The sequence below is a fragment of the Schistocerca cancellata genome, chromosome 9 (genome assembly GCF_023864275.1).
Source record: "Schistocerca cancellata isolate TAMUIC-IGC-003103 chromosome 9, iqSchCanc2.1, whole genome shotgun sequence".
Classification (NCBI taxonomy): Eukaryota; Metazoa; Arthropoda; class Insecta; order Orthoptera; family Acrididae; genus Schistocerca; species Schistocerca cancellata.
Genome location: NC_064634.1, coordinates 99,210,449 through 99,218,162, shown reverse-complemented (window position 1 = coordinate 99,218,162; position 7,714 = coordinate 99,210,449). Strand labels below are relative to the sequence as shown.

The window sequence follows — 7,714 nt, the reverse complement described above, 5'->3', positions numbered from 1 at the left end:
CCCACCATACTTGCTCCGGACACTGCGAGAGGGCTGTACAAGCAATGATCACACGCACGGCACAGCGGACACACCAGGAACCGCGGTGTTGGCCGTCGAATGGCGCTAGCTGCGCAGCATTTGTGCACCGCCGCCGTCAGTGTCAGCCAGTTTGCCGTGGCATACGGAGCTCCATCGCAGTCTTTAACACTGGTAGCATGCCGCGACAGCGTGGACGTGAGCCGTATGTGCAGTTGACGGACTTTGAGCGAGGGCGTATAGTGGGCATGCGGGAGGCCGGGTGGACGTACCGCCGAATTGCTCAACACGTGGGGCGTGAGGTCTCCACAGTACATCGATGTTGTCGCCAGTGGTCGGCGGAAGGTGCACGTGCCCGTCGACCTGGGACCGGACCGCAGCGACGCACGGATGCACGCCAAGACCGTAGGATCCTACGCAGTGCCGTAGGGGACCGCACCGCCACTTCCCAGCAAATTAGGGACACTGTTGCTCCTGGGGTATCGGCGAGGACCATTCGCAACCGTCTCCATGAAGCTGGGCTACGGTCCCGCACACCGTTAGGCCGTCTTCCGCTCACGCCCCAACATCGTGCAGCTCGCCTCCAGTGGTGTCGCGACAGGCGTGAATGGAGGGACGAATGGAGACGTGTCGTCTTCAGCGATGAGAGTCGCTTCTGCCTTGGTGCCAATGATGGTCGTATGCGTGTTTGGCGCCGTGCAGGTGAGCGCCACAATCAGGACTGCATACGACCGAGGCACACAGGGCCAACACCCGGCATCATGGTGTGGGGAGCGATCTCCTACACAGGCTGTACACCAATGGTGATCGTCGAGGGGACACTGAATAGTGCACGGTATATCCAAACCGTCATCGAACCCATCGTTCTACCATTCCTAGACCGGCAAGGGAACTTGCTGTTCCAACAGGACAATGCACGTCCGCATGTATCCCGTGCCACCCAACGTGCTCTAGAAGGTGTAAGTCAACTACCCTGGCCAGCAAGATCTCCGGATCTGTCCCCCATTGAGCATGTTTGGGACTGGATGAAGCGTCGTCTCACGCGGTCTGCACGTCCAGCACGAACGCTGGTCCAACTGAGGCGCCAGGTGGAAATGGCATGGCAAGCCGTTCCACAGGACTACATCCAGCATCTCTACGATCGTCTCCATGGGAGAATAGCAGCCTGCATTGCTGCGAAAGGTGGATATACACTGTACTAGTGCCGACATTGTGCATGCTCTGTTGCCTGTGTCTATGTGCCTGTGGTTCTGTCAGTGTGATCATGTGATGTATCTGACCCCATGAATGTGTCAATAAAGTTTCCCCTTCCTGGGACGATGAATTCACGGTGTTCTTATTTCAATTTCCAGGAGTGTATGATCACTGCCTCGACTCAGCACGGTATCGAGTCCACCAGATGTCGAAGATCTTCTGGTCTGATCACTCTGAACCACGAATTGAGGATGACCTCCATGAGCTCCCTCTTGTTACTGGGATTTCGTTGCGAACCACGAGTTTTCAAATGGGTTCAGGTCGGGGGTGTCGTCAGACCAAGGCAGCACACTAATCTGATGGTCATCGAACCATTTCTTATTGATTTTCGCTGTATGACATGGCGCACTGCCTTGCTGAAAGATGCGCTGACGGTTGTTATCTTCAAACAAATCGCGGATAGAGGGCAGCAATTTCAACACTAAGATTTCGTCCTGGTATTTTTTTGCGGTAATGTTGTCCTGCAACACTAACAGACGTTCAACGCCATGGCTTGCCATGCAGGTCCACACCATGACGCTGATGGGATATAACAAACACTTCATACTGACGGTGGTGTACAGAGGCGGTAAGTCTTCGCCTGGTCGACAACGAACGAACTGATCATAGTCCCTGTACGTCCATCTTTATAGAGATGGTTGCGGGACCTAGACTGTTCAGTACAGAATGTAGAATCAAAACACCATTCAGCTGTCTAATTTTCCAATTGTTATTTTACTGAGCAACCGGTTTCGACGATACATTACGCCATCTTCAGGCTCCCTGACAGTCCTGTAGGAAGATTTCCATCTCTGGTCCAGTCAAAATAGGGGTCAGCATTCAGTGACTGGTATCCGTAGATTTTTGACATTGTAGTCCCATCGATCGTCACTTTTCCTAACTGATCTTAGTCTCGTCACTCCAAATGACCTTAGCCCAATCTACTTGCGTCCATTCCCAGTGTGCTGATGGCCATTGCACACGTTTCTTAGGATAAGGCTTCTTCCTTGCAGTCCTCGCTTGCACATAATTTTCGCCAAAGTTTCTGTCTCATGGTTCGATCAGAAACATTCAACCCCCTGAAGATGGCATTTATGTCTTTTGCCGTACGTTGCCGATCTTCCAGAGAAAGACGGAAGATTCTACGACAGCCTTCATCGGTCAATATCGGTTTTCTGCCGGTTCTTGGAGCGGTTTTTATTGACCCAGTTCCTGCATACAAGTTGCAAACTTTCCTCATACCCGATTTTGTAGCACCTCCATCCAACCCTTTTCCTGTTTTTTTTCTGCATACCTATAATCTTCTTCACGGAATGTTACTGCCTTACGCTGTTTACCTGGTGACGGTCAGCACGTTTTGGTACAGGAGATTTCGTTTTCAATGTGTCATCCGTCTCAACTTAGTTCACATTAAAGAAATCTTACACTTCAACAACAACGATGTATTGCACTACTGAAGTTACAACGATTTTCAGAACGCTTCTTCTCACTAGATAAAGCAATAATAACACGCTTCCATTGGTTGATTTGTCGCGACAGAACAAATAAGAAACAACTGCACAAGCAGGTAAAAGAGTGACATTTTTAATCGCTGTCAGTTACGTCTTTTTATTCATTTTTAATAAAAATAACATCACATTCTCTAAAAAGATAAATATTCAGTAAGATGTATCATAAATAAAAAATGAAAGCATAATTTATTAATGAAGCATATCAAAACTTACTGACTGACATCTCGTGATGTTAAAATGACTGAAAATTTCAACGAAGTGTCCAGAATTAATGCTACTACTGTACGTTGGAAGGAAGACTGTTCCTACTCAGATTTTTCTAATTTTACTTTCGTGGTCGTTATGATGAATCTAGCACGGCGGACGTTGTATGTTTCTTGCTTCATAGCGGAACCACTGCACTTATGAGAGTAGTTCTGCATTGCACAACTACCCTCTTATATCGTCTCCATTTAGTGGTTGTAAGAACATTTCTTTGACACTCTCGTGCTGAAGGAACAAATTCCGTGACAAATCGTTCAGTTCTGCTTGGAATCTTCTTTATGTAATCCGTTAACTCTACTTGCTAAGGAACACAGATGAACGGACCATCTTTGTCCAAAACATTCAGGGTCAAAATTATACAGAATGAGTCAGGAGGAAACGCACATGCTTTAAGGGGTGAGAGTATTAGTGGTTCAGAATAAAAACCATCGTATGAACTTACGTCCTGTCCATAACAGTTTCCGAGGAAACTACTTGAAAACAATGGGGAACAGGACAAATGCAGGTAATAGTAAATGAAGCATTGTGATCTAATGTTTTGTTTAACTGTGTACATTACCTCACAAAAGATGTTCAAACAGTCCAGCGACAACTGATATGCGTTTTGCAGTTCTTGTATACAGCTGCTGTGTAGCAGATCTGAGCTCATTGGGCCGGCCAGTGTGGTCGAGCGGTTCTAGGCGCTTCAGTCTGGAGCCGCGCGACCGCACCGGTCGCAGGTTCGAATCCTGCCTCGGGCATGGGTGTGTGTGATGTCCTTAGGTTAGTTAGGTTTAAGTAGTTCTAAGTTCTAGGGGACTTATGACCTAAGACGTTGAGTCCCATAGTGCTCAGAGCCATTTGAACCATTTTTGAGCTCATTGGTGCGGTCCTTTACTGCATCGCATGCATGTATAATACGAGTGACAGGTTCCACCTTTATGTCCACTCTGCGCTCGTAGACTTCACTCTTTATCCAACACTACCAACGGTAATCTAACGGAAGAAGATCGGATGACTTCTGCGACCATGAAATGACTCCATGACGACTGATCCGACGCCTATGATACATTTCAGTGAGATACTGTGTCACTAAAAGCTAAAAAACTGAACTCCTCCCGAACAGGCCATGAAGGCCCAACGGTACTGACCGACCGCCGTGTCATCCTCAGCTCAGAGGCGTCACTGGATGCGGATATGGAGGGGCATGTGGTCAGCACACCGCTCCCCCGACCGTATGTCAGTTTCCGAGACCGGAGCCGCTACTTCTCAATCAAGTAGCTCCTCAGTTCGCCTCACAAAGGCTGATTGCACCCCGCTTGCCAACAGCGCTTGTCAGACCGGATGGTTACCCATCCAAGTGCTAGACCAGCCCGACAGCGCTTAACTTCGGTGATCTGACGGAAACCGGTGTTGCCACTGCGGCAAGGCCGTTGGCGTATTGTGTCATTGGCTGCACGGAATCTGGAGGAGCTGCGCCGTGCTGAAAGTACACACCATTTCGTGTTTTGCCAAAGGAATGACCTTGAAGTATTCCGTTAACACAACTTGAAGCAGATCAAGATACTGTACTTCAATAGGACGCTTTTTTAAAACAACTGCGCCGATGGTGATCAATACCGTTAGTACCACATGATTAATACCACATGTTCACAGTAGCGCGTATATTTTGATCTGCCCACACGTGAGAGATGTGCATGCTGCCGTTGCGGATAAATATTGATACATCAATGACCAGAATACGTGGAATACTGCGTTCATTGGCAATGCTCCATTGACAGGATTCGTTTCGTTTCGAATCATCTCCTACATGCAGATGTTTCACACCGTGCCGACGATACTGACGCAGGCTCTGCTCACGTACTGTGCACATCACATATGTTTGTGGAATAGCAAGCTGTGCAGCAATTCTTCTAGAGCAGTGGTTTCCAAGTGGGGTATTTACCCCATGAGGGGTAAAATGAAATTTTCTGACGGGTAAAAACTGAACGATTCGATTCTATTTCGGTCACGAAACTAAATTATTTTCAAAAGGTCATTACTATTATCGCAATTTTGTAAGACTCTGATACTGTTTGTATAGGTTATCAATAATTACTTTATCTCAATTAGTAACATTAATGCGGTGGAGGTTACAGGTTCCTCACATAGTCTACCATCTACACACGTATGATGTGCTTGTCCCGTTCATCGCTGACGATAAACGTGAGACACATACCTGACAAATGCTAAATATGTCGAGAAAACGTCTTCTCCAAAATGTACAGAGTACCTGTAGCAGACCAGAAATTGCTTAGTTACTTGCTTCGAAAGAAATACATGAATTAATTGACAGGACGACACAGCATAAAAATGGTTCAAATGGCTCTGAGCACTATGGGACTTAACATCTATGGTCATCAGTCCCCTAGAACTTAGAACTACTTAAACCTAACTAACCCAAGGACAGCACACAACACCCAGCCATCACGAGGCAGAGAAAATCCCTGACCCCGCCGCGAATCGAACCCGGGAACCCGGGCGTGGGAAGCGAGAACGCTACCGCACGGCCACGAGGTGCGGGCGAGACAGCATAAGGGCTACTGTAGTGTTGTACAGAGTATTATTGTTATTATTATTATTATTATTATTATTATTACTATTAATGGTTATGGTCAGATACAAAGAATTACCAGCCTGAAGTCTTCCAGTTTTTGCCAATTCAGAAGTAAGGAGTGCAGCAATCAAGTGATTTACGAAGATTAAGTACAGTGCACACATTCTAACTTGGTTGATTTTAAATGAGGTTGCAGTGTGCAACTCCAGCAAGTGCCGCAATGAAGAGGAGTAATGCAGGGGAAGTGTGTTTTGTAACGAGTGTCTATCCTCACTGTGGATAGTTAGCTTTCTTTTCTGAGAAGCAGTTGTGAGTAGCACTCGCGATGCACCACGAATTCCCTCGACATTCATTCTAAACACACACACACACACACACACACACACACACACACACACACACACAAACTAAATATTATTCCTCTTTCATTATGTTAGAAATAAAAGTGTTCCAAGAAAAGCCTTTCATTCTACAGTTTAGGTAGAGTTGCCTTTCATTCTACAGTTTAGCTAGAGTTGGTGATAATGTGATGGAACGGGGGGGGGGGGGGGGGTGGCAACAGATGTGGGGGACGGGGTGGCGGAGTTACCAGCTCAAATTGCACTCAGGGGTAATGCCCTAAGAACGGTGGGGAACCACTATTCTAGAGCTGGTAGTTGGGCTGCATTCTACCATTTGAAGAACGTTTTGCGCTTCATTAAAATTCTGTTGGAAGGAACGTTCAGATACAACACGTGCACTGGGAAGCGCAGGGCCTGCTAAGCTCACGCAACCTGTCAAACTCCGTACTAATTACTCTGCTATCAGGGACTCTGTGACTAGGAAATCCTCGTTCGTATTTGCGAACAGCGGCGCTGTAGTTCCCATTGCAAAACCCGTGGACAAAGATCGTGTCACCAAACTCCACATGCGTTGAGACTGTGGCATTTTCACTCCACAGACCCGTACTGTTTTGATTGTACCCGTAACAACACTGTAATACACACGTGCGTCCACAGCAGTAAACAACATGTACATTTGTGGAACTTGTTTTCCCACCGTGCGCTAGTAAAGTGCACATTGAAATGGTCAGTGAGGACTACACTACGGCCGACCGGTGTGGCCGAGCGGTTCTAGGCGCTTGAGTCTGGAACCGCGCGACCGGTACGGTCGCAGGTTCGAATCCTGCCTCGGGCATCGATGTGTGTGATGTCCTTAGGTTAGTTAGGTTTAAGTAGTTCTAAGTTCTAGGGGACTGATGACCTCAGATGTTAAGTCCCATAGTGCTCAGAGCCATTTGAACCATTTTGACTACACTACGATTCAAATGGTTCAAATGGCTCTGAGCGCTATGGGACTCAACATCTTAGTTCATAAGTCCCCTAGAACTACTTAAACCTAACTAACCTAAGGACATCACACACACCCATGCCGGAGGAAGGATTCGAACCTGCGACCGTAGCAGTCCCGCGGTTCCGGACTGTAGCGCCAGAACCGCTAGACCACCGCAGCCGGCGACTACACTACGTACCCTAATGTTGCTTTAGTTGCCTCTCATATGAGTGATACTGAATAAGAGGATGCGACTGATGTTCGAGATTTTTCAACAGCTATATGTCGGATTTAGTGAGGAAAGGGCATATCGATGGTAGGTAATAAAAACGTCGTAGCTCTATCTGTCTGTGAAAGCTCATAATACAATAACCAGTAATTCCATAATCAAAGAGAGATTTGAAACACTTTTAATTTTCTAATTGAACATGTCTGCTCGTAATTTTGACTATTACCTGCTCGAAATGTAACTTTATGGTTGTTAAAATTTCATTCTGATGAAGACATCCTTAGAGGTCTCGAAACCTAGGTCAAAATGTATTAAAAATCTTTTGCAACCGATTGGCTTGGTTCTTTCTCCATTGAAACTTATATAACATTGCTGAGATTCAGTCATGTTCAGAACTGTAAGATTTGAAAGTGCCTCTATTTCTCTAATCCGTCTATAACTTAACTTGTACTATACAGCTACACATGTAGCTACTTTCTGTATCATTTTGTGTTATTTTCAAGAAAAAATCTTTGCTTCACCCGCAAGATTCAACAAATTGAAATTAAGAGGGTTTCACTGTCTACCATCGAT

At 46.4% G+C, this 7,714-nt stretch overlaps 1 pseudogene; it reads right to left on the bottom strand.

Annotated features, from left to right (window-relative positions):
* Nucleotides 1-4,325: 4,325 nt before the first annotated feature.
* Nucleotides 4,326-4,443, bottom strand: LOC126102185 (5S ribosomal RNA; annotated as a pseudogene).
* Between the last annotated feature and the right edge of the window lie 3,271 nt (nt 4,444-7,714).